This window comes from Budorcas taxicolor, chromosome 11 (genome assembly GCF_023091745.1).
Source record: "Budorcas taxicolor isolate Tak-1 chromosome 11, Takin1.1, whole genome shotgun sequence".
NCBI classification, from domain to species: domain Eukaryota; kingdom Metazoa; phylum Chordata; class Mammalia; order Artiodactyla; family Bovidae; genus Budorcas; species Budorcas taxicolor.
The window spans coordinates 117,396,187-117,423,821 of record NC_068920.1 but is presented as its reverse complement, the minus strand read 5'-3'; positions in this window follow the sequence as shown (position 1 = coordinate 117,423,821).

The window sequence follows — 27,635 nt, the reverse complement described above, 5'->3', positions numbered from 1 at the left end:
GACTGCATGATGAGAAAACTATTTATATTTATATTGCTACACAAACAAACTCACCAAAGAAAAGCTAAATAGGATGTGATTTTGTTGGTCTCAACATCAAGTGGTATGGCAGAAGAAACTGCCATATTTTAAGATAAAAGATAAAAGGAGTTAAGGTTTTAAGATGAAAGGAGTTTCACATAATTATAGGAAAAGAAAGAAACTTCATCAAAATGTCTCTTGCTTTCACTTAAAGTATGAGGACATTATAATATAAAGTAATTGAATTTCTCATTTTAAACTTTACAATTAGTGGAAGAACCATAACTCTAGTGAGAGCATACCTTTACGTATATATTGTTATGTATGTGAAGAAAATGTATTGTCTTGATTTCTTTGCTGTTGATCTTTCCATTCTTACTCTCTACTTGGTGTAAGGAAGAGGAGGATGGGTGTCATAATGATCAGTTCCAGTAAATGCTGCCCAAGCTAATAACCATGTTTTTTGGTAATGTAATCTGAAAAGAAAAATAAAACTTGTTTTCAGACCACACGTTTCTTTCTGATCATCATCTGGTGTGTGAAGAAATGTTATTAAAAAAAAAAAGACATGCCCTCATACGGTGCAAAGAGATGAAGTCCACACACACACAAACACACACATTTCTGCATACTCTGGAGCCTGCAAAATACAATGGTGACCTGTTGCATTTCCAGAAAAATGACCAGGAGAAACAATTGGGTTTCATGTTATTTTTATGGGTTTATGATATGTATGCCAGCACTCATTGCTGAAGTGTGTGTTCCTGGTCATTTGCTTCTAGTCATAAATTATTCTCCCAAAGATACCTTTCTGCTTTGACACCATTCTGATTTCCCACTGAAATATATAAACATGTTGGGCCCCTTTCATGGAATGCACCGGCCGTGAAGAACTAAAAGTGGTGAGACTAGAAAAGCAAACATAATCATAGTATGCTGCATAGCTCAATTGTAAATAGAAGTTAAATATCATTGTAGTAAATCCTCAGATCATCCCTCTAACTTTTCACCATCATCTTGGTGTCATGAAATGACCTCTTTTTGTGTGTCATACATTCTGAATGATATTGGAGTATATATATATATATATATATATATATATATATATATGGCTACCTCCAGAAATGCTACATATTCCTGAAAACCTGCATCCTAGTCATGGAAAGTACAGTCTGTTCTAAATTCAGAACAGCTAGTTTTTTTCTCCCTCAGTAGGGTTTGGGGAATCTGGGCTAATAATTTGGCCATACAGTTCTACTACAACTTTGAAACTGATGTCTGTTTCCTGCTGATCTATATTTCAGGAACTTTACTCATAGTACTTTCTTTTACCCAGTTGTCTAATTTGCCTTATTTCTCTGCTTTCTTAGCACCAGGCTTCTCCCTTTTAACTTAATGATGACTACCTTGAGAAAAATATTTTTTCCAATATATCTTAATGAAAATTATGGGTAGATATCTTTCTTAAAGGATCATTAGACAATGTGATTATAAAAAACAATGCACAAGGCAATTTCTCTCAGACAGTAAAATAAAAGCTATTTTCATTCCAATCCCAAAGAAAGGCAATGCCAAAGAATGCTCAAACTACCACACAATTGCACTCATCTCACATGCTAGTAAAGTAATGCTCAAAATTCTCCAAGCCAGGCTTCAGCAATATGTGAACCGTGAACTTCCAGAAGTTCAAGCTGGTTTTAGAAAAGTCAGAGAAACCAGAGATCACTTTGCCAACATCTGCTGGATCATTGAAAAAGCAAGAGAGTTCTAGAAAAACATCTATCTCTGCTTTATTAACTATGCCAAATCTTTTGACTTTGTGAATCACAATAAACTGTGGAAATTTTTGAAAGAGATGGGAATACCAGATCACCTGACTTGCCTCTTGAGAAACCTATATGTAGGTCAAGAAGCAATGGTTAGAACTAGACGTGGAACAACAGACTGGTTTCAAACGTCAAGGATGTATATTGTCACCCTGCTTATTTAACCTATATGCAAAGTACACCATGAGAAACGCTGGGCTGGAAGAAGCACAAGCTGGACTGAAGATTGCCAGGAGAAATATCAATAACTTCAGATATGCAGATGACACCACCCTTATGGTTGAAAGTGAAGAAGGACTAAAGAGCCTCTTGATGAAAGTGAAAGAGGAGAGTGAAAAAGTTGGCTTAAAGCTCAACATTCAGAAAACAAAGATCATGGCAACTGGTCCCATCACTTGATGCAAAATAGATGGGGAAACAGTGGAAACAGTGTAAGACTTTATTTTGGGGGGCTTCAAAATCACTGCAGATGGTGACTGCAGCCATGGAATAAAAGATGCTTACTCCTTGGAAGGAAAGTTGTGACCAACCTAGCTAGCATATTAAAAAACAGTGACATTACTTTGCCAACAAAGGTCTGTCTAGTCAAGGCTATGGTTTTTCCAGTGGCCATATATGGATATGAGTTGGACTGTGAAGAAAGCTGAGTGCTGAAGAATTGATGTTTTTGAACTGTAGTGTTGAAGAAGACTCTTGAGAGTCCCTTGGACTGCAACAAGATCCAACCAGTCCATCTTAAAGAAAATCAGTCCTGGGTGTTCATTGAAAGGACTGATGCTGAGGCTGAAACTCCAATAGTTTGGCCACCTCATGCAAAGGGTTGACTTATTGGAAAAGACCCTGATGCTGGGAGAGATTGGGGGCAGGAAGAAAACGGGACAACAGAGGATAAGATGGCTGGATGACATCACCGGCTCAATGGACATGAGTTTGGGTAAACTCCAGGAGTTGGTAATGGACAAGGAGGCCTGGTGTGCTGCGATTCATGGGGTCGCAAAGAGTTGGACATGACTAAGCAACTGAAATGAACTGAACTGAACTAAATCTCTGCCATCATATGCAAGGGACCCTCGCAGTATCTGCTTGGAAGAATTTCAGAATTGCTTTTAAATCTGACTTCTGTGTGTTTCCCATTTTTTGGATAAGGATAATTTATTGAGATTATCTTGCCCCTATTATATTTTTGTGTATTGAGTGTGTAAATGGAAGTAGAATATAAATAACTTGTCTATTTTAAATTAAATTTATTTTTTAAGTGAAGAATAATTGACCTACAATATTGTTTTGGTTTCTGCCAAACATCAGCAGAAATCAAATATAAGTATACCTATATCCTCTCCCTCTTGAACCTCCCTGCCACCTACCTATAACTTGTCTATTTAGCTTAATTTTTTTCAGTGAAGAAAAATCTGGGCTTAATGTGAATAACAGCATTGTCTAGAAATTCTTTACCCTTGGCCTTAGTGCAATGACTAGATAGAATTTGGGAGTATCTTTTCGGGAGAGAGTGAGTTTGTTCCATGTTCAAGAGGAAGGATGAAATGGGCATTGGTGATCAGGAGGACGGATGATGGCAGAGACCTGCTAGATAGTCACCTACATCAACTACGTAAAATTATATGTCAAGGCTCTCTTATAATTAGAAAGAGATGTACACAGAAGTGATAGATCCCCTTCCAGGCTTTGCCATAAAGCCTCAAGCATGATTGTCAAGAATCTCTCTTCTTCCTTTATGATGATAAAGTAAGTCTTTATTGTATTAGAAAATTACTACAAACTTTGTGGCTCAAAACAACACAAATACTCAATCTTACACTTCTTTAGGACAAAGGTCGTAAATAAATCTGTGAGTCTAAAATCAAGTTGTTGGCAAGAGTGCCTCCTCTTGGAACTCCAAGAAATAATTCATTTCCTTGTCTTTTCCATCATCTATAGGCTGCCTGTATTCTTCTATTCATTGTAAATTTCTTGATCTTTGAAGTCGGCAGCATAGTAACTTTCAAACTCCTTCTCTGAATGTCACTCCTGTAACCTTTGTTTTCACATCTCTTCCTCTTATTCAGATTCTCTTAACTCTCACTTGCAAACATTTTTGTGATTACATTTGTCCTCACCCAGATAACCCAGGATAAATCTTTCCATCTCAAAAACTTTAACTTACATCTGAAAAACCCCTTTTATTATGTAAGTAACATGTTAAGAGATCCTGGAGACTGGGACCTGGCAACTTTGGGAGAAATTTATTCAATTCACCCCAGTGGAAATTTATTTAAGCCACACTATCAGCAGAAAATTGGATTAAAGGTTTACTGAGCATGGCCCTGCCCACCAGAGCAAGACTCATCCAGCTTTCCCTACAGCCAGTCCCTCGAATCAGAAAGCTTGCACAAGTCTCTTATCCTCATCCATCAGAGGAAAGACAGAATGAAAAACACAATTACAGAAAACTAAATGAAATGATCACATAGATTACAGCACTGTGTAACTCAATGAAACTATGAGCCATGCTGTGTAGGGCCACCTAAGAAGATGGGTCATGGTGAAGAGTTATGACAAAATTTTCTCCACTGGATAAGGGAATAGCAAACCACTTCATCATTCTTGCTTTGAGAACTCCATGAACAGGATGAAGAGGCAAAAAAATACAACAATGAAAGATGAGCCTTCAGGTTGGTCAGTGTCCAATATGCAGTTGGTTAAGCAGAGTTTTGCCAAGAGAATGCACGGGTCATAGCAAACACCCTCTTCCAACAACACAAGAGAGAACTCTAGACATTGACATCACCAGCTGGTCAATAACTGAAATCAGATAGTTTATATTCTTTGCAGCCTCAGATGAAGAAGCTCTAAATGGTCAGAAAAAAACAATTCCTGGAGCTGACTGCAGCTCAGTTCATGAGCTTCTTGTTGCAAAATTCAGACTTAAATTGAAGAAAGTAGGCAAAACCTTAGGTCATTCATGAATGACCTAAATCAAATCCCTTATGATTATACAGTGGAAATGACAGATAGATTCAAGGGATTAGATCTGATACACAGAGTGCCTGAAGATCTATGGATGGAGGTTTATAATATTGTACAGGAGGTGGTGACCAAATAATCCCCAAGAAAAAGAATTATGAGAAAGCAAATTGGTTGTTGTAGAAGGCCTTACAAATAGCTGAGAAAAGAAGAGAAGTGAAAGGCAAAGGAGAAAAGAAAAGATAAATTTAGAATCAGACCTATTGAAATTCAGAGCTCCAAAGAATAGTAAGTAAAGATGAGAAAGCCTTCTTAAGTGAACAATACAAAGAAATACAGGAAAAGAGTAGAATGGGCAAGACTAGAGATGCTGTCAAGAAAATTAGAGATACCAAGGAAAAATTTCATGCAAAGATGGACACAATAAAGGACAGAAATGGTACGGACTTAACAGAAGAAGAAGATATTAAGAAGAGGTGGCAAGAATACAAAAAAGAGCTGTACAAAAAAGGTCTCAATAACCCAGATAACCATGGTGAAATGATTACTCATCGTGTGTGAAGTCAACTGAGCCTTAGGAGCATTACTACAAACAAAGGTAGTGGAGGTGATGGAATTCCAGCTGAGCTATTTCAAATACAAAAAGATGAAGCTGTTAATGTGTTGCACTCAATACGCCAGGACATTTGGAAAACTCAGCAGTGTCCATAGGACTGGAAAATGTCAGTTTATATTCCAATCCCAAAGAAGGGAAATGTCAAAGAATATTCAAACTACTGCACAATTGCAGTCATTTCAAATGCTAGTAAGGCAATGCTCAAAATCTTTCAAGCTAGACTTCAACAGTAGGTAAACTGAAAACATCCAGATGTTCAAGCTGGATTTAGAAAAGTCAGAGGGACCAGAGATCAGATTGCCAACAACTGCTGGTTCATAGGAAAAACAAAGGAATTTCAGAAAAACATCTACTTCTGCATCATTGTCTATGCTAAAGACTTTAACTGTGAATCACAACAAACTGGAAAATTCTTAGATGGGAACACCAAACCACATAACCTGCCTCCTGAGAAACCTATATGTAGATTAAGAAGCAACAGTTAGAATCTTACATGGACCATGAGACTGGTTCAAAATTGGCAAATGTATATGTTAAGGATCTGTATTGTCACCCTGCTTTTTTAACATAAATGGTGAGTACATAATGTGAAATGTAGGGCTGAATGAATCATAAGCTTGAATCAAGATTACTGGGAAAAATGTCAGTAACATCAGATATGCAGATGCCACCATCCTAATGGCAAAAAGTAAGGAGGAACTAAAGAACCCCTTGATGAAAGTGAAAGGAGAGTGAAAAACCTGGCTTAAAACTAAGACCATGGCATCCGGTACCATCACTTCATGTCAAATAGATGGGGTAAAAATGAAAACAGTAGCAGACTTTATTTTCTTGGGCTCCAAAATCACTGTGGATGGGGACAGCAGCTAAGACATTAAAGAAACTCTTGGTCCATGGAAGAAAAGCTATGACAAACCTTGAAAGCATGTTAAAAACAGAGCCATCACTTTGCCTACAAAGGTCCATATAGTCAAAGCTATGGTTTTTCTAGTAGTCATGTGTGTATGTGAGTGTTGGACCATAAAGAAGGCTGAGCACCAAAGAATTGATGCTTTCAAATTGTGGTACTGGAGAAGTCTTTTGAGGGTCCCTTGGACAGCAAGGAGATCAAACCAGTCAATTCTAAAGGAAATCAAACTGAATATTCATTGGAAGTACTGATGCTGAAGCTGAACCTCAATACTTTGGCCATTAGATGCAAGGGGCCAACTCATTGGCAAAGACTCTGATGCTGGTGAATACTGAAGGCAGGAGGAGAAGTGGGCAACAGAGCATAAGACTGTTGGATGACATCATTGACTGAATGGACATAAGTTTGAGCAAAGTCTGGAAGATACTGCAGGACAGGGAATCTTGGCATGCTGCAGTCCATAGGGTCACAAAGAGTCAGACAGGACTGAGTGACTGAATCACAATGTATTAATCTTTATTGTGCAAATTAGAGGAGAAGGTGTTTGTTGTAGACACTAAATTGTTTATTATCCTGGCTAATACAAAAGGAATGAGAATTAATTATTTTGGTATTTTACAAGATAAGTTTGAAGTATCAGAGGAAATTCCAAGCTAATACATCCAATAGGATTTTTTTAATGTATAGACTTCTGGTTTAGAATAAAGAAATAAAAGTTATTCACAGTCCCATTGAGGGTATCACTTTCAATTTGTACATTTTATATATCAATATCTCTCAAGATTTTTTTTAAAGTAGTCGCTTGTCTCTAGTAAAAACATAATGTCTTTCTAATCAATTATTACCAGTGTGAATGTACTGAATCCCTTGAGTGTATTTGGGCTGGATAAGATTAACAAATGAAGGTACTGAAATAGGTTTACCAGGAAAATATATATGGTAAGAACAAAAGTTCCAAGGGGAAAAAAATCTCTGGGAAAAAACCTATATTATCAATGAGTAACAGAAGAGAATCTAATAATAAATCCAAGAGTTTTCAGAGCATTGAGACGATAGTAAGAGTATGGCACCCTACAAGTCAATGTAAAACACATCTTACTACTAGACACACATGTTGACAAATTTAGTGAATAAACTCCTTGCTGCAAAATACATTTTAATGATAACTGTAAAATCAACAAGGTCAAATGCTTTAGAGAGGTCAGATGTGATAAGTTCCAAGTATTCATTGGAATCAACAGCATGTGTACTTTTTATAACTTAGACAAGAATAGTTTCCATGGAGTGATAGTTGATATTCCTCCTTATTGGAGGGCATAGAAGGTGAAAATTGGTGATAAAGATATATAAAACTGTTTTAGGCATCTTATTTATGAAAAAGTTGAAAAATCTATATTTTGCTTATTATCTTAGAGAAAACATGAAGTCAAGGAATAAGTTTTCAAACATGTGAGACAAATATTGATAGGAATAGGTAAGTACAAAGATATAGGATACAAAGGCTATGAAGCAGTGTTACCAGGAGATAACATTACAGTGTGATGTACTTGCAAAAGTGAAAGATGTCCCTGCCAAGATATTCCTATTTCTCTCTCATGCTGCTTGAATAAGAAGATATGGTGATATAGATTACTTAGGAAATTAGAGAATATTTTATGTAGGCACTCTATCCAAATTAATACAGAATGATTCAGGCACAATAAGATGCCACCAGCCTACCTAAGGATGTCTTTTGGACTCTGTGGGAGATGGAGAGGGTGGGATGATTTGGGAGAATGGCATTGAAACATATATGATATTGTATAAAGAAACGAATTGCCAGTCTAGGTTCGATGCAGGATACAGGATGCGTGGGGCTGGTGCACTGGAATGACCCAGAGAGATGGTATGGGGAGGGAGGGGGTTTCAGGATTGGGAACACATGTACACCCATGGCAGGTTCATGTTGATGTATGGCAAAACCAATACAGTATGGTAAAGTAAAATGAAATAAAAATAAAATAGAAGATAGGTTGAAAAGTTGAGAAGCCAATAATTAGACTTTCACAAAATTGCAATTTTATTGGAAGTATGTAATAGAAATGTATATCAGAAAATGAATTTGATGATGTTTGCAAGAGAATGATTAAAATGATGCATGATAGAAATTAACAAAATAGGGGAAATAGAAAATATAGTAGTGATGATTTTGGTAGGAGGCTAATAAATGTGGAGAAGTAATAAGATACAATTCTTGGTAAGATGGCAAAACAGATGTAATGGGAAGCCACATGTAAGAGTGCAAGGATGAATCTGGGTGAGAGAGTGAGATGTTTGATTTCAGGAGTTCAGAATTGCAGAAATTATACATAATTATCAAAACTAGCAGTTGAATTAGAGTCAAGGTAAAGGTCTTGGGAGCAGAAAATGTTAAGGGACTGATAAATTCACGTGTTGGAAGTCTGTTTGGGTGCTAAATGTACTTTGTAAGATAGACTACTAACCTTGAAGTGAATTGAAGGACAAGGAGACAAGTAACAAAATATAAAACTTTAAACTAATGACAAAATCTGGCTAAAAATCTATAAGCAGGGATGATCAGAAAAGCAGCAGATGGTTTAAATATATGACACAGTTGAGCAGGACAAAATGAGCATGATAATGAAACCAAGTAACATGAAAACATCAGTTTAAAATTCCTCATATTATCAGGGCTTATATGAATTAAAAGTTACAACAACACTTTTGAAATATATGAAGGTAGAGTAAATTTCCTTCAGAGAATCTCCTGGAGAATTCCATGGACAGCGGAGTTTGGTGGGCTACAGTTCATGGGGTTGAAAAGAGTTGGACAGAACTGAGTGACTAACACCTAGAGTAATAAAAATGAAAACAAAAATAAACAAATGGGACCTAATTAAACTTAAAGATGTTAGCACAGCAAAGAAAACCATGAACACAACATAAAGACAACACACAGAATGTGAGAAAATATTTGCAACTGACAAGGAATTATTCTCCAAAATATATGAACAGCTCATGCAACTCAATACCAAAAGAAAAAAAGAAAGAAACAGAAAATGGTGGTGGAGTTCTAAATAGATATTTCTCCAAAGAAGACATACAGATGGTTAAGAGGCACATGAAAAAATCCTCCACATCACTAATTATTAGAGAAATACAAGTCAGAACTACAATTAGATGTCACCTCACACCATTCAGAACCCCATCATAAAAAAGTCTACAAAGAGTACACCAATACTAAGCTGAGTGTTTGCAGGATGGTCCTTTATCTGTGACAGAATCAAAGTGTGCTGAATACCTTTTGCATGGAGGTGACTCTCTATCTGCTTCCTTCCTTTCCATACTATCGTGGCTCTACTCGCTATGGCCTCTATGTAAGATGAGGTCCAGGCATGCTTGCAGAGGTTTTCTTTCTCTCTTGCACTAATGTCATCTAAGCAATAATGGGTCCCAAGACATGCCCTCTGTGTGCAGGCCCACCTGTCTCCTCTGTTTTCCCTTCTTCCATCTGACAGCCAGCAGAGAGACTAACCAGCATCTGTCAAACAAGAAAGGCCAAATCATCAGTAGGTACTCAAGGCAAATGTCAAGTCCTGAGTTCTCTTGTTGCCTTTCTCTTTATAAATATATTTCACTGCAATTGTTAACTGTATGGTTTTGATGCTATTTTAGGTCAAACACCTTATCAACATTGATGTATGTGATTCAGACAAGTTTTGCAAAACTATGGATTTAAACATTGATATAAGTTAAAAAGAATTGATGCTTTTGAACTGTGATGTTAGAGAAGACTCTTGAGAGTCCCTTGAACTGCAAGGAGATCCAACAAGCCCATTCTAAAGGAGATCAGTCCTGGGTGTTCATTGGAAGGACTGATGCTGAAGCTGAAACTCCAATACTTTAGCCACATCATGTGAAGAGTTGACTCATTGGAAAAGACTCTGATGCTGGGAAGGACTGGGGGACAGGAGGAGAAGGGGACGACAGAGGATGAGATGGTTGGATGGCATCACCAACTCGATGGACGTGAGCCTGAGTAAACTCTGGGAGTTGGCGATGGACAGGGAGGCCTGGCGTGTTGCGATTCATGAGATCGCAAAGAGTCGGACACGACTGAGCGACTGAACTGAACTCAACTGATAAATTAAAAAAAAAAACACATTGTTCTGCTTTCTTCCTTCGTGGCTCTCTATGGCTATATCATCTTCAAATAGTTGGATAGTACACATGCTGATAATTTAGGACAGATGCAATGATCAGAATCTCTAACAATTTGTGTGACAGCACCCCATCAGAATAGATTCTGGGCTTTCATCTAGAGCAAGATCCTCAATCAGCTAGATACCCCAGGAATTAAGAGTTTGAGTGAACTCCGGGAGATGGTGATGGACCGGGAGGACTGGCATGCTGCGATTCATGGGGTCACAAAGAGTCGGACACCACTGAGCAACTAAACTGAACTGACTGAACTGAAGAGTTTTCTAGAGTATCAGCTGGGTATCCAGCATGGTTCAGGAGGGCTTCTTGCCATAGTATTTTACCCACTAATAATTGAAAAACAATATAGCTGTAGCTGCATAATTTGTTTCAGGTTACTGAAAACCTGATTTACTATAGGCTTTAGTGGTATTATTTCTATGACTTTTAAGTTATTTTAACAATATAAAGAAAACCATGCTTCTTTATATTCAACAACATTCAAAATATCATGCTGACTATGGATGTACTATCTGAATGTGCCCGTTCTTCTCAAAAATATTTTGTGGAGTATTTTATGCTATAATATTGTGACCCAAGATCCATTTATTTAGTTGATTTCATGTTTTGGGTTAAGGAAATTCATAGTGTATAGACTTAGGTTAGCAACTACATAGCAGTTAATGCTAGCAGTAGCAATTTTTTCAATAGTTTACTTTGTTCTTTATACATTGTAACTAGATTTTCCTGTCTTTATTAACTCTAAGTCAAAGAGCATCTTAGTAAATTTTCATTTAAGTGTAAATTTATAAACTAATCAAACATAAACTAATTAAAATATTATTACTGAAATCATGAAATTAAAAGATGCTTGTTCCTTGGAAGAAAAGCTATGACCAACCTAGACAGCATATTGAAGAGCAGAGACATTACTTTGCCAACAAAAGTCAATCTTGTCAAAGCTATGTTTTTTCCAGTAGTCATGTATGGATGTGAGAGTTGGACCGTAAAGAAAGCTGAGCACCAAAAATTGATACTTTTGAACTGTGGTGTTGGAGAAGACCCTTGAGAGTCCCTTGGACTGCAAGGAGATCCAACCAGTCCATCCTAAAGGAAATCAGTCCTGAATATTTACTCTGGCCACCTGATGTGAAGAACTGACTCACAGGAAAAGACCTTGATGCTGAGAAAAATTGAAGGTAGGAGGAGAAGGGGATGACAGAGGATGAGATGGTATCACTGATTTGGTGGACATGAGCAAGCTCTGGGAGTTGGTGGTGGTCAGGGAAGCCTTGGCACGTTGCAGTCCATGGGGTCATAAAGAGTCAGATACAACTAAGCGACTGAACTAATCAAATTATTATTAAATTTTGGGTTATGTATTAATCGCTTGATATTTCTATACACAGCAAAGGGCACTGCAACAGTTTATGGATACAATATCATAGCTAAGTGAAAGTCGCTCAGTCGTGTCCAACTCTTTGTGACCCCAAGGAATTCTCTAGGCCAGAATACTGGAATGGGTAGCCTTTCCCATCTCCAGGGGATCTTCCCAGCCCAGGGATCAAACTCAGGTCTCCTGCAATGCAGGCAGATTCTTTACTAGCTGAGCCACAAGGGAAGCATCACAGCTAAGGCTAGTCTCAGAAAGTAGATATGTCAAAGAAAATATCCAGGGATTTGAAATAGCTTCAGCAAATTTAACTCTCAGTGCCTGACCTCCTTTATTTCAGTAAGCCTATGACCAAGGTACCCAATAGTACAAGAAGTCACAGACTTTGGACAGGTAATACTGTATGCATATACCAGATGCATGCCTATATTTTCTACTTCCCTGTTTTCTCCTCTCTCCCCTCCTCTTCTTTCTACCTCTCTGTCTCTCACAAATACAAACATACCCACACAGGCTGAAATAAGATATTTTTTTATTGGAGTCTAGTGTAATCCAAAATTCTTGAACATAATGGAATCCTCCTATTAGTAAGTCTAACCAAATTGAGTGAGATCAATTAACTAATTGTTTCAGTCTATGTTTTCTGTCTGGAAAGCTCTCATACTGAGAAATTAAAAGAGGAAAAAGAAAAGCTCTCTGAAGCTGACATTAATATTTAAAGCATACCTTGCATTAAGCACTATCCAAGGTCTTTGAATTCCATAGATATGTGATTTTGATTATTTTCTGTTATCTATAAATACATACTCTCCTCTGTTTCAAATAATCAAGCAAACCTTATGTTTCCTTTATGCAAAAACTCTTCCACAGTGGTTACACTTCCTTCCACAACAGAGAGAACTGAAAATGAAAGGTCATGCTAACAGTAACTGGTACCTCATTTGAAAGTTAAATGCTTCTGCCTTTGAATTTCTGAAGTTTGGTTTGCCTTCCAGATGAAGTCATGGCTGCCAAACTCTTTAATTTTAGTCTTCCATATTCCTGATCTAATTCTGTGTAAGAAAAGAACCAAATAATGCATATCTTCACAACAGTAAATGGAGTATGAAATAAGTCTGGATTTTGTCATGGTGTATTCAGAATACCTATTGGTCTTACCAGAGGGCTCATAATAGCAACTAGTTCCAGAATCTCTGTTTTCTGCTGTGTTGCTCCAGAAGAACAAATAGGCCTCACGTCATTCATTCTCAACATTTATTTTACCTCCTTTAAATTTTGAATAAAAGTCCAATACCATGCTAAACTTTTCATTTTACCACTTATGGGGCAATGATGATAGAATGATGAATTGAGATTTATGGGTGTTCTGGAGTAGTGAACATTCTTATATATCAAAGGCTGTGACATTAATCATGAACTAGACATACCTATTGAATGAAACAGTGGATGCTCTGTAGAGTTCAGCCCTTGTCGTTGAGCTTTTACATTGCTATCTGATTCATTGGTTTCCAACTTTCTCAGGTTGTTTAATCCAGTCATGTCACCTCAATAAACTATATCATCAAAAATTAGCAAGGAAAGGTATTTGTATGGCCATACTCACATATTTAATGGAATAAGAAGGTAATTACTGCATTTATAATTTTTCTTTTCATTCCAACATTTTTATCACTACTGTCTAAAATTTTAGTTTAAGAATCCCATCTTCACTATTTTATAATGTTCAAACTCCAATTAACTTCATCTCAGTGTCTTCTATACCTTTACTAGTCATAGCTTATCAATGATTTTTCATGTATGGTTTACAAATAATAATCTTGGCTTAATGTTAACAATGGGGATCCCCACATGCTCAGAGTTTCACTTGGTCTGAAACAGGACCCTGGAACATAGTTACACAAATTACAAGCAATTCTGACTGTAGCTCTCCTGATCACAGATTGGGAGACACTGACCTAAATACTCTCCTTCTCAAAGGCTACTTCACCATATAAACATTAAAATCCAACAGTACCATCTTTGCCACAACATTATAACTTTTTGAAAATCTTCTTCTCACTCCCAGTCACAGATTCTAGACCTCATAAAATTATGCTCCTTTGATCCTTCGATGTTTCTAATAATATAAATCTGCTAGACTCCCATTCTATTTGCCTTCTAAATTGGTGCTGCTGGTTTAGTCATTAAGTTCTATCTGACTCTTGTCAACCAATGGACTGTAGCCCTCCAGGATCCTCTGTCCATGGAATTTTCCAGGCAAGAATACTGGAGTGGTTTGCCATTTCTTTCTCTAAGGGGATCTTCCCCACCCAGAGACTGAACTCATGTCTTCTGCACTGGCAGGTGGATTCCTTACTGCTGAGCCACTACAGAAGTCCCACATTCTATACTACACATATACATTTTTGGCCAGCTTCCTAATTAGCTTTCATGCTGCTCTGACCCAGAAAAAGAGAAAAAAAGTATGAAAAAGAAAACGCAGATAATTGTTGCTATCTTAGATCTGTGTTACTATATACAAGTGAATAAAATCATTTAACTAGAAGGTCATCACTGAAATTTCCAGATTTCAAACTAGACAGTTACCTCAGAAATATTTATCAATCATTTATTTTACCCCATACCTTTCTTCACTCATTCCTCAAGCAGTATTCCAAAGACAGTACCCAGTAATAGAAACCACAACTGTACTTTCAAAAGAAAACTGTGCCATTTCTGTTCTATGAGATAACTGGAGCAATCCTGTGTAATTTCTCACAGATTCCTGTTCTCCTTACAAACTTAAAAACATTACCATAAATGCAAGCCTTTTTATCTGTTCTCAGAGATTGCCATATTTAACCCTTCTTCTCCTAAATTGCACCATCGTTCCTCTCCCTGATTGTATAGTTTAAGGACTTCCTCTATTGAATATACTTTTTCTGGGTATTCAATTTCTTCCACATAGTGCTTTGCCTTTAAAGAATAATATGGGTAATATTTCCATTTTAGAAAGAGATTTCATGAGCCTTGTATTTTCCTAGGTATTTTAAAATGTTTTAAGATTGTGGAGAGTAGTTCTCCTTTTGCTAACTCATATTCATTATTGCTGTAATGTTTCCAGGCATTATTGTTTACTTTCTAGACCCGTATCTCCTTTTGTCTTCTGTAATATTGTACTTCTCTCCTGTTATAGTCAACAAGATAATATTTCTTACTAAGCTTTTTTGTGGTTTAGATTTTCTTCTAGAACCGGATCTGTTAAATTCATTCTTTTTTGTCTTTTGCTTTTATGTTACAGATTTTTTCTTTGTATTTTTGTGTTGTGATTCGGGCAAAGGTCACTACATAATGTTTTAGTTTTTTCATAGGAAATTATTCATTTGTTCTAAATACATTTATATTTGTGTGTGTGTGTTCATTTGCTAAGCAGTGTCCAACTCTCTGCATCCCCATGGACTATGACCCACCAAATGCCTCTCTCCATGGGGTTATTCAGATGAGAATATTGGAGGGGATTTCCATTTCCTCCTCCAGGGGAATCTTCCCAATCCAGGGATTGAACCCATGTCTTTTATGTCTCCTGCATGGGCAGGTGGATTTTTTAACATTGAGCCACCTGAAAAGCCTAAATTTAAACTTAGCTATAAATTTATGAAAAGTTTCAAATAACTATTAATTTTTTTATGTTTAGTAAGTTTCTCATAATATTATGCCTTGCATTGACATTAGATCTGAATGAATTAATTTCTCTGTTTGCTCAGTGTAGTCTCACCTCCAAATTGTTAATTTTATGGTAATATTTAAAACCTTAAATAATTATAAATAATTATTTATGCTATTCAAAATTGAGAGGAATTCAATTTCCTTTGTTTTCAATTAATCAACTTTTTTGAATAAGATTTTAAATAAGATTTCTGTGTCTTATACATGAACACTGGAGCATAAAAAATTGACTTTCAGATTTGCTTCCAACTTTTAGAGAAAGATAGTCCCAGAGTCTTAACTGATTGAAGAAATGACCTGGAATTGTTCATGCTCATGTGTTTTGTGTCTGTTACATAGCTGCTAAAACATAGGAGACGTTCACAGTGTATAAGTTATATCTGTATGGAAATGATTTAAAAAATCTCCATTTTTCTGTATGGAATTTAAAGTTCAAAATCAAGATTAAAATAATGATAGTTATCATGTGTTAAATATAATGAATGAGATAAAGTGAAATTAGTAATATTACAAAAAGTGGTGATAAAAAAATTAACTGTTTTAAATCCAGCTATTCTTTCAGAAATTAGAAATAATGAAGGCACTGCACAGTCAGAAATCTTAGTCTTCACTGAGCAATCTCTATTTTCTTTGTGATTTTGCATATATTTTATAAATTTGAAAATGCCTCTGGGAAATTAATTCTGATACTTCAGCATTCCACCTGAGTATATAAAATTAGACAAAGCCAGAACTGGCAATTTATATGGGAATTAGGCCACATCTGTCATTATCTACGGACTATCCAGACAGAAACCAACAAAAATTATGTTTTAAGAGTATAGGTAATAATGGAAGCACATACTCTAAGTGAAACTCAGGTGCAGTGTCTTCTAGACAATCTATTAAAAACACATAAATTTAATCCTGTTAAAAATGTATGTTCTGTTTAAAAAAAAAAAAGATACCCTGGAGAGCTAACAAATTTAAATTGACAAGTGATAAATGAAAGGGTTATCTTACTTATTTTAATTAGAAACTTAAATTTTAACACTACATGTACTATGAACTAAATTGTGTCCCTCTAAGATTCATATTTTGAAACACTAGCCCTCAGTGTGATGTTTTTTGGAGATAAGGAGTTTAAGATATAATTAGGTATAGTTGAGATCATAGAAGTGAGGCCTTCATTATGAGATTTGTGCCCTTTCAAGACATATCAGAGATCTCTGTCTCTCTCCTTTTATCTCTCTATCAGATAAAGACACAGACAGAAAGTGGCCATTCATAATTCAAGAAGATCTTTACTACCAGAAACTGACCATTCTAGCACATTTAACTTGTACTTTTGGCCTCCAGAAATGTGAGAAAATAAATTTCTGTTTTTCTAAGTCACCTAGTACTGTATTATATTGGTGGTGGTGGTGGTTTAGTCACTAAGTCGTGTCTGACTCTTGTGACCCCATGGATTGTAGCCCGCCAGGCTCCTTTGTCCATGGAATTCTCCAAGCAAGAATACTGGAGTGGGTTGCCATTTCCTTCTCCAGGGGATCTTCCCAATCCAGGAACTGAACCCAGGTCTCCTGCACTGGAGACAGATGCTTTACCAACTGAGCTATGAAGGAAGCCACACTGTATTATTTTATGGCAGCCCAATATGGACTAAAACAACTTGCTGTACATATATAATCATCATAAGCAAGAAGGTTTTTGAGTACAAGTGCACATGCGTGCACACACAAATATGCATAGATAGGGACAGTAAACAGTAAAACAGAAGGGGGAAGAGTTGTAAGCAAATTACACAAATCTAACTTTTCTTTGCAGTTCTCTGAGGTGGTAACTCTGTTACCTCTCTAGGCTGTAGAGTGAAATAAAATGAAATTTGAGTCAAGGTTCCTCACAATAGCATCAAATCTATTATGCTTGCTTACTCTGTGTACAACATTGGTGCTGGCCAGGTGAAATAACTGTATCTTGTTAAGAAAGCATATTAAATGAAAGTCCCTGAGTTGTGCATAGCAAGAGTTCCCTGTTTTTCCATTGATTACACTATATTATTTGTAAAATTCCAAGAAGATCAGAGGCTGAACTTCTAGATTACTTTGTTTTTTTTTTTCTTTCCTTGTGTGCATGCTGTTACTTTAGTCATGTTTGACTCTTGGCAACACTATGGACCTTAGCCCTCCAGGTTTCTCTGTTCTTGGGATTCTCCAGGGACAAATACTGGAGTGGGTACCATGCCCTCCTCCAGGGGATCTTCCCAACCCAGGGATCAGACCTGTATCTCTCACATCCCCTGTATTGGCAGGCAGGTTCTTTACCACTAGCACCACCTGGAAAGTTCAGTCAGTTCAGTTCACTTCAGTCACTCAGTCGTGTCCAACTCCTTGCAACCCCATGAATCGCAGCATGCCAGGCCTCCCTGTCCATCACCAACTCCTGGAGTTCACTCTGACACACGTCCATCGAGTCTGTGATGCCATTCAGCCATCTCATCCTCGGTCGTCCCCTTCTCCTCCTGCCCCCAATCTCGCCCAGCTTCAGGGTCTTTTCCAATGAGTCAACTCTTCGCATGAGGTGGCCAAAGTACTGGAGCTTCAGCTTTAGCATCAACCCTTCCAAAGAAATCCCAGGGTTGATCTCCTTTAGAATGGACTGGTTGGATCTCCTTGCAGTCCAAGGGACCCTCAAGAGTCTTCTCCAAAACCACAGTTCAAACGCATCAATTCTTCAGCGCTCGGCTTTCTTCATAGTTCAACTCTCACATCCATACATGACCACAGGAAAAACCATGGCCTTGACTAGACGGACCTTAGTCTGCAAAGTAATGTCTCTGCTTTTGAATATACTATCTAGGTTGGTCATAACTTTCTTTCCAAGGAGTAAGCGTCTTTTAATTTCATGGCTGCAGTCACCATCTGCAGTGATTTTGGAGCTCAAAAAAATAAAGTCTGACACTGTTTCCACTGTTTCCCCATCTATTTCCCATGAAGTGATGGGACCAGAGGCCATGATCTTTGTTTTCTGAATGTTGAGCTTTAAGCCAACTTTTTCACTCTTCACTTTCACTTTCATCAAGAGGCTTTTTAGCTCCTCTTCACATTCTGCCATAAGGGTGGTGCCATCTGCATATCTGAGGTTATTGATATTTCTCCCAGCAATCATGATTCCAACTTGTGTTTCTTCCAGTACAGCATTTCTCTTGATGTACTCTGCATAGAAGTTAAATAAGCAGGGTGACAATATACAGCCTTGACATACTCCTTTTCCTATTTGGAACCAGTCTGTTGTTCCATGTCCAGTTCTAACTGTTGCTTCCTGACCTGCATACAGATTTCTCAAGAGGCAGGTTAGGTGGTCTGGTATTCCCATCTCTTTCAGAATTTTCCACAGTTTATTGTGATCCACACAGTCAAAGGCTTGGGCATAGTCAATAAAGCAGAAATAGATGTTTTTCTGGAACTCTCTTGCTTTTTCCATGATCCAGCGGATGTTGGCAATTTGATCTCTGGTTCCTCTGCCTTTTCTGAAACCAGCTTGAACATCAGGGAGTTCACGGTTCATGAATTGCTGAAGCCTGGCTTGGAGAATTTTGAGCATTACTTTACTAGCATGTGAGATGAGTGCAATTGTGTGGTAGTTTAAGCATTCTTTGGCATTGCCTTTCTTTGGAATTGGAATGAAAAGTGATTTTTTCCAGTCCTGTGGCCACTGCTGAGTTTTCCAAACTTGCTGGCATATTAAGTGCAGCACTTTGACAGCATCATCTTTCAGGATTTGAAACAGTTCAACTGGAATTCCATCACCTCCACTAGCTTTGTTCATAGTGATGCTTTCCAAGGCCCACTGGACTTCACATTCCAAGATGTCTGGCTCTAGATTAGTGATCACATCATCATGATTATCTGGGTCGTGAAGATCTTTTTTGTACAGTTCTTCTGTGTATTCTTGCCACCTCTTCTTTATATCTTCTGCTTCTGTTAGGTCCAGACCATTTCTGTCCTTTATCGAGCCCATCTTTCCATGAAATGTCCCCTTGGTATCTCTAATTTTCTTGAAGAGATTTTTAGTCTTTCCCATTCTGTTGTTTTCCTCTATTTCTTTGCATTGATCGCTGAAGAAGGCTTTCTTATCTCTTCTTGCTCTTCTTTGGAACTCTGCATTCAGATGCTTATATCTTTCCTTTTCTCCTTTGCTTTTCTCCTCTCTTCTTTTCATAGCTATTTGTAAGGCCTCCCCAGACAGCCATAACTTGGCATCCTAATTAGTTTGTCTCTTGGTTTAAATGCTTTATTTGGTTTGAAATCAATGAATGAAGAATGTGCTTTTTTCATGATGCATTTTCCATCATTCTCTAGTGAGCTCTGTCTGAAAATGGTAATCCATTCCAGTATTCTCATCTCAAAAATTTCATGGATGGAGCCTGGTGGGCTGAAGTTGATGGGGTTGCAAAGAGTCAGACATGACTGAGTTCATACACATAATGAGCTCTCTTAAAATACCATCTCCCAAAAGACAGTAAGAGGTGGAAATACTAGACCACCTTACCTGCCTCTTGAGAAATCTGTATAGAGGTCAAGAAGCAACAGTTAGAACCAGGCATGGAACAATGGACTGGTACCAAACTGGGAAAGGTGTAGGTCAAGGCTATATATTGTCACCCTGCTTATTTAACTTACATGCAGAGTACATCATGTGAAATGTTAGGCTGGATGAAGCACAAGTTGGAATCAAGTTTGCCAGGAGAAATATCAATAACCTTAGATATGCAGATGATACCACCCTTATGGCAGAAAGTGAAAAGGAACAAAGAGCCTCTTGATGAAAGTGAAAGCTGCTGCTGCTGAGGCTGTCACTTCAGTCGTGTCCAACTCTGTGTGACCCCATAAATGGCAGCCCACCAGGCTCCCCCGTCCCTGGGATTCTCCAGACAAGAACACTGGAGTGAAAATTAAAGCTTAAGGTGCTCAATGTTATGGTAATGTCCAGTGGGATGCCCATTATTAAATAATTGTCTCTCAGCTCCGGTCTTTCTCCTCTGTGTAGAAATTAACAAGATGGTGCCAGTCAGGCTCTCTTGCCTCATGATCTCATGCCCTCTCCCTATATGTTCTGGAAACAATGACTTTGCCTGGTTGTGTGATGGCTGAGATAGCTTATAGCACTGAGCATGCACATCGCTAGGTACTTGCTTGGTTACAGGTTACTTTTTGCTGGTATGCCTGTTTGAGTTTCACCATCAAAGCCCTGGCTGCTACTGCATTGGGTCTACATTGGAGCAACATCATGGTTATGTTATGGCTCCATTATTGTTATGTTGTGGCTGCTGCTATGGCTGTTGTGTCAGCCAGGAGAGGGGCTGTATTATGGCTGTGGTGCCAGTCAGGAGAGAATAAACATACCTGCAGTTCCTATGGCTCCTCAGGTCTCCTTCCAGGCTCTTAGCTCATGCCTTGCCTACTCTGGGTTCAGTGAACAGTGAAGACAGTGGGAACAGCAAGACAATTGGAATCATGAACAGGATCACCAAGACATCCTCTGTGCTTTGTTTTGCAATAATGAGGTTGGAACTCTGCAAATCACATGTGAACATCATCAGCTGCTTCTCTCTGGTTTTCCAATGTGGAGTCAAGAAGGCAGACTGGAAAACCGGGGGAGGGGAGAGGGACATAGTCTTACCTTTGTCTTTCCTGTTCCTACTAGTAACACACTAGCTGTTTTGTCAGAAGAGGCAGTAAATTTCTATCTCATTCTTTGGACTGTATTTTCTAGAAGAGCCCTGCTGTTTTATAGACTCTCTGTCTGGGGACAGAAAGAAAGGTTAGAAATGGAAAAGTACTGAGTTCTTAGTCAGAGTGAAGAAAAACTGTATTTAATGTTCTCCTCCCACTATAGTCCTTAGCAGAAGTATCTTGGGAAGGCGCCTGTACATGTAGGCTCAGGTCTGGGATTCAAATATGCATAAGGGTTGGCCCACCAGGGAAACTTGAGTCCTTGACTACAACTCCTCTTGAAGACTGCAATGCACTGGCCATGCAGTAAATCTGATGTGGAAATGGCAGCTTTCCCCATGAAGCCAAATGTATAAACCCTTTTTTGATCTCCTGTGGTTGGGCATGAAAGATCACTGGTCAGCAGTCAGACAGCTCTGTTGCCTCATGATTGGGAAACCAATCAATCCATAGATCTTCCCCTCCTCAATATCATTCAATTGTTATTTTTACTTTTGCAGCATTGTGGATCAATTGCTTTTTGCAAAACTTGATATTTTGTAATAATAAAGTCAATAGATATAGATAGCATGTAATTACAAGATAAGAGAGTAGAAAGAATGGACAAAGTTCATGAGCTCAAGTAAAGAAATTCACCTCTGAAAGACTAGCAGAAAAATAGATGGAACTGGGTGCAGATGGGTAGATATAAATATCTACAAAGGAAATAAATATGAATGTGATGATAACATTCATTATTTTAATGTTCAACATATTATATTTTATTAATGATTTTCTAATTCCAATTCATTCTCTTACACCTTATTTGGTAAAGAAGAATTTTTATTTTAATGTTTGGCCTTAAAGAATAAATGTTGATTTAGAAATATTTACTAAAAATATACAGCAGAGAAAAAGAATCCTCACTATATTAAAAGCATGTAAAAATTGTGAAAAAAAATAAATTTCATTTTTGTTTTCAATATGTGTAAGTCTCTTTCTGTTTTATAAATGAGTTCATTTGTATCACTTTTTAAAAAATTTGATTCCACATATGAGTGGAATATATATACCATATATATTATGGTATTTGTCTTTGTCTGACTTAACTTCACTTAGTATGATAATCTCTAGGTCCATCAATGCTGCAAACAAACTTATGATTGCCAAAGGGGAAGCTAGCAGGTGGTGGGATAAGTCAGGAGTTTAGGATTAATATCCACAGACTACTATATATAAGATAGATAACCAGACCTACTGTATAATAGCACAGGCAGTTCTAGTCAATATTCTGTGATAACCTATATGAGAAAATAATCTGAAAAATAATTAATATATATATGTATAACGGTATCACTTTGCCATACTCTTGAAACTAACACAACATTGTAAATCAACTACACTCCAATTTTATTTAAAATTAAATAAAATTTTAAAATACATACATTTTAAATTTAATTCTATTTAAAATATCCCAAAAAAATTTCAGAAAAAATCTAAGAACATGAAAAAAGCAGCAGATACTTCTAAATAATGACTTAGCACATACAATAAAAACATCTAGGTGGATGGATAGTAGAGATGTTGAAAATGTCAGTTTTCAATATAAGTGACAATGGTTATGATTAGATGTGATATATGAAAGTAATATAAATTGATATGAAGATTGCATAGACCATTTCAGTATATATATATACTGAAGTAATGCATACATTTGTATATATACATATGAATATATGTACACGTGTGTATGTTTAGTAAGTGTTAATCACTCAGTCCTATCTGACTCTTTGTGACCCCATGGACTGTAGCCCACCAGGCTCCTCATCCATGGAATTCTCCAGGCAAGAATACTACAGTGGGTTGCCATTTCCTTCACCAGGGGATTTTTCCGACCCAAGGATTGAACCCAGGTCTCCCAACTTGCAGTCAGACTCTTTAGTGAGTATGTATATTTACTTGTTTATATTCCTCTTACTACAGCAATTTCACTTTCAGAAATTTATCATACAGGAACAATACATAGGGTGCTCATGTCTTTACCTACAACAATTTTGATCTACATGCATGTGTTAATTAGTGGTACAGTTAATTATTTAACTAAGCAAATTAATTGTTAATAAAATTCTCCTGAGTTTGACAATAAAATGTAATTATTAGTATAGCAATGTAGATAAATACATAAAAATCAATGTATACAATTCATTGGGAAAACTTCTAAAAATTATGTGCAATATAAACCTATTTATATTAATATAAATATAGAAAAATATTGACATTTTATAATATATGCTTACAATTTCCACCTCTTATTTGGTGGGATTCCACTTGAGGTTTTGGTGTCTCTGTTGTTTCCTAATCAAGGCTGTCTTAATTTTCAACAATAAACATGGATTATTTTCATAGTAAGTAAATAATTTGCATTCATAATATATTATAGTTATTTCTACCCATGTTTTAATTGCTGTTTCATGTTGTAACTATCAGACAAAGCCGTTTGAGATCCCACTGCAATATAGTAGAACAATTTTCCAACTGATCTTCACAGCGTTAAATTTTCTCTGGATTTTCTGGGGTTTATTGCCTTAATAGTTTAATGTCAACTATTTTTCTTAAGAAAATATATCTTGGATATTCAATCATTATATGAAAAAGGAAAGCATGTTTTGTCATGAAGGATTAAAAATAAATACCTGGCTCAAAATGAAATCATAAACTTGTCTTTTATTTTTTTGTGTGGAAAAATGCAATAATACTAAAACAATAAATTAAATTGCAACTTTTATAATAATGTGAAGTATATTAGGACAGAATAATATAGTAAGAGCAACAAAATGAGAAAAACTTGGATTTAAATGCAAATATTTCCAATGATATTTATATGACCTTGGAATGATTACGTAACACATCAGTGTCCCAGAATAGCCCCATAAATCATCTTGGTTTCTTCGTATCCTTACATGAAGCTTAAATGAATAATGCATAATAATTGATGCATTAAAAGAATGCAATTATCATTAGCCATTAGATTTTTAAATTGTTCAACCAAAAATATATAATTTCAGATTATATTAAATTTTTCTCTGAAACAAAGAAAAGAAAAAGATGTGGGGTTGGAGGAGCTTTGCCTGGTGGCTGAGTGGTGGAGAAACCATTTGCCAGTGCAGGAGACATGGGTTTGATCCCTGATTCAGGAGGATTCCATGTGACCCAGAGCTGCTGAGCCCTTGTGCCACAATTATTGAGCCTGTTGCTCTGGAGCTGGGGAGCCACAACTACTGAGGCCCATGCACCCTGGAGCTCATGCTCTGCAACAAAAGAAGGCACCATGGTGAGAGGCCTGCGTGCCACAACTAGAGAGTGGCCTCTCCTTGCTGCAGCTCAGGAAAAGCCCATGCAGCCATGAAGACCCAGCACAGCCAAAAATAAATAGAAAAATAAATGCAATATATGTATATGTATATATACATATATATACAAGACAACATAATAGATAGTGATCTGACTATGTGGGATGGAATATTTCAGATTGAGGAATAGAAGAGAATTCCATGATAGGTTGACATTTAAAAAATGTATCAGTTCTCTATTTGCTGTTTTAAAAAGTTAATGAGAAACTTAAAGGCTTAAAGCACCACCCATTTTATTTTCAAATTTTTTGTAGGTTAGACATCCAGACATCCCTGACATGGTCCTCTGTTCAGTCTCACCAGGTTGAAATCAAGGCCTGGAGCCCAGGGTCATTTCCCAAGCTTATTTAGGTTGTTAACACAGTTTAATTTCTCCGTGGTAAGACTGTGGTGTTTGCTCTCTCCCAAGCTGCTTGCTGAGTGTTTCTCTCATCTCTCAAAAGGCACAGTCAAGTCCTAGCAGCACAGTCTTTTAACAATATGGAAGCTTACTTTTTCAAAGCAAGGCGAATCATTCTCCAATCTGCTAAAATCTAGTCTTATGTAATGTAAAATAATCATCAAAATGCCAGTCCCATCATAGCCACAGATTCTGCCCACACTCAAGGAACGGGAATTGTAAAGCGTTTGTCAACAGGAGGCAGGAACCTTGGGCCAACTTGAAACCCTGCCTACTGCAAGGAAACACTAAGATGATGAGTAGGAACTAGTCTCAAAAGTTCATTGGATGCATAATTTCAGAACAGAGATAAAGACCTGGATACAGAACTGGACATCATCTTGTACAGATGCAGTGATTTAAATTCCTTCTTGCTGATTGATGCTGTCTCATCCCTTGAATCTGAAACATGCAGTATTTCTGCTTTAGAAGTAACCATTTCTACCCAGTGTGGTATTTCTGTTTTAGTTTGTAGCAATTATTCTAGAGACCTCAAGATACAATTCTCTGAGTTTTCCAGTTGAAATACTAGCCATCATATTAGCAAACTGATGTTTCCTAAAAATTAATAGAAGAATGAAAGAATCTATAGAATAGACACAGAGAAGGAGAAAGTGATACAGAATAGAAACAGAGAGAAATCTTAAAATTATATCATCATAATATAAATCAAACTCAGGAACTGACTTTCAAATAACTAAATCTTAATTGAAATGGAATAAGATGATAAAAACATGTGTTAATATGATAAATCATAATAATGGTAGCTCAGTCAGTAAAGAATCTGCCTGCAGTGCAGAAGATCTGTGTTCGATCCCTGGGTCAGGAAGATTCACTGGAAAAAGAAATGGCAAACCACTCCGGTATTCTCACCTTGAAAATCCCATGGACAAAGGAGTCTGGAAGGCTGCAGTCCATGGAATCACAAGAGTCAGACACGACTTAGTGACCAAACTACAAGGGCTATAGACAGTATTTGAAATATATCCTGTGTGCTGTCTCATAGGTACTGAAACCCTGACTAGGCAGAAAAGTTAACTACATGATGGCAAGATTGTAGCCATCACAGAAAGTGAAAGTGAAAGTTGCTCAGTCGTGTCGGACTCTTTGCAACCCCATGGGCTATACAGTCCGTGGAATTCTCCAGGCCAGAATACTGGAGTGGGTAACCTTTCCCTTCTCCAGGGGATCTTTCCAACCCAGGTCTCCTGCATTGCGGGTGGATTCTTTACCAGTTGAGCCACAATAGAAGCCCAAGAATATTGGAGTGGGTAGCCTATCCCTTCTCCAGGGGATCTTCCCAATCCAGGAATCGAACCGGGGTCTTCTGCATTGCAGATGGATTCTTTACCAACTGAGCTATCAGGGATGCCATTATAGAAGCCGACACAATTCTGAGAATGGGCGTCAAGGAGACAAGAACAAACTGACTATGGAACTAAAAATTAGCTATACTTAAAACATCAAGATGATGCTAGTCAGAACATCTATGACCAATTTCAAGTCAACTGTCAGAGCTGTCAGAGTGGAGCCCCCTGTCTCAGCTTATAAAAGCTCTTGCCACTTACTGTCAATATGGGGTAAGAGTCAGCCTTCAAATTTATTTCATGAACTGAAGCCTACACTGACCAAAAAGTGAAACATAATTTCACATAATGTGGTCCCATTAGCCTTATTAATAGTCTCTTACTATCCCCATTGTCATCTACCTACACACCCATTTTGTAAGTTAACTCTTAGTTTGGATTCATGGTAGGGCTATGTTTGCACTGCTTGTTCATTAATATTTTAGAGGAAAATTTGCAGTAGCTACCAAAGGATTTTTGTAATTCCACAAATACTGTTGGAATCCTTTGGGGGGTTATAAAATAATTTACTAAAGATACTAATTTATTCAAATTACAAAGCGGCAAAAGGCATTTCCTACTATAAATGTCATACCTGGGCCAGTTGCTTCCCTCAGGAGGACTGGGATTTTTGATTCTGCTAGTGATAAACTTTAGCATTTCTCTGGGGAGCAGGGAAGTCAGATGCTCTGATGGCCTACCACAGGTGGAATTGAAGAGATGAAAATGAATTCTATCCCTTAAGTGTTTTAAAAATACAAACAGTATACCTAAATTCTGTTTAGGAAAGTTATCCAGTCTGTCAATTTTATGACTTTAATGTATTCAATATTCCAAGAAAATGCTTCTTGTGGTTTGGCACCTAAAAATACTGATATCTTGAATTTATGTTTTGATACTGTGTTCTAGAAATCATAATTATACCAACATCAAGCAAATGCTTGTACTTAATGATATGTTCACTACTCTTTAAATTTGCAGAGAAAATGTTTCTAAGTATCTGTGTCCAACTCCACTGGCAGTTTGAATTTAATCATGAATTTGAAGTGGTTTATGAAAATTTCTTACAGTTTGGAAGCACCGCCATAGAATATAGATAATTTACTTTTATTAAG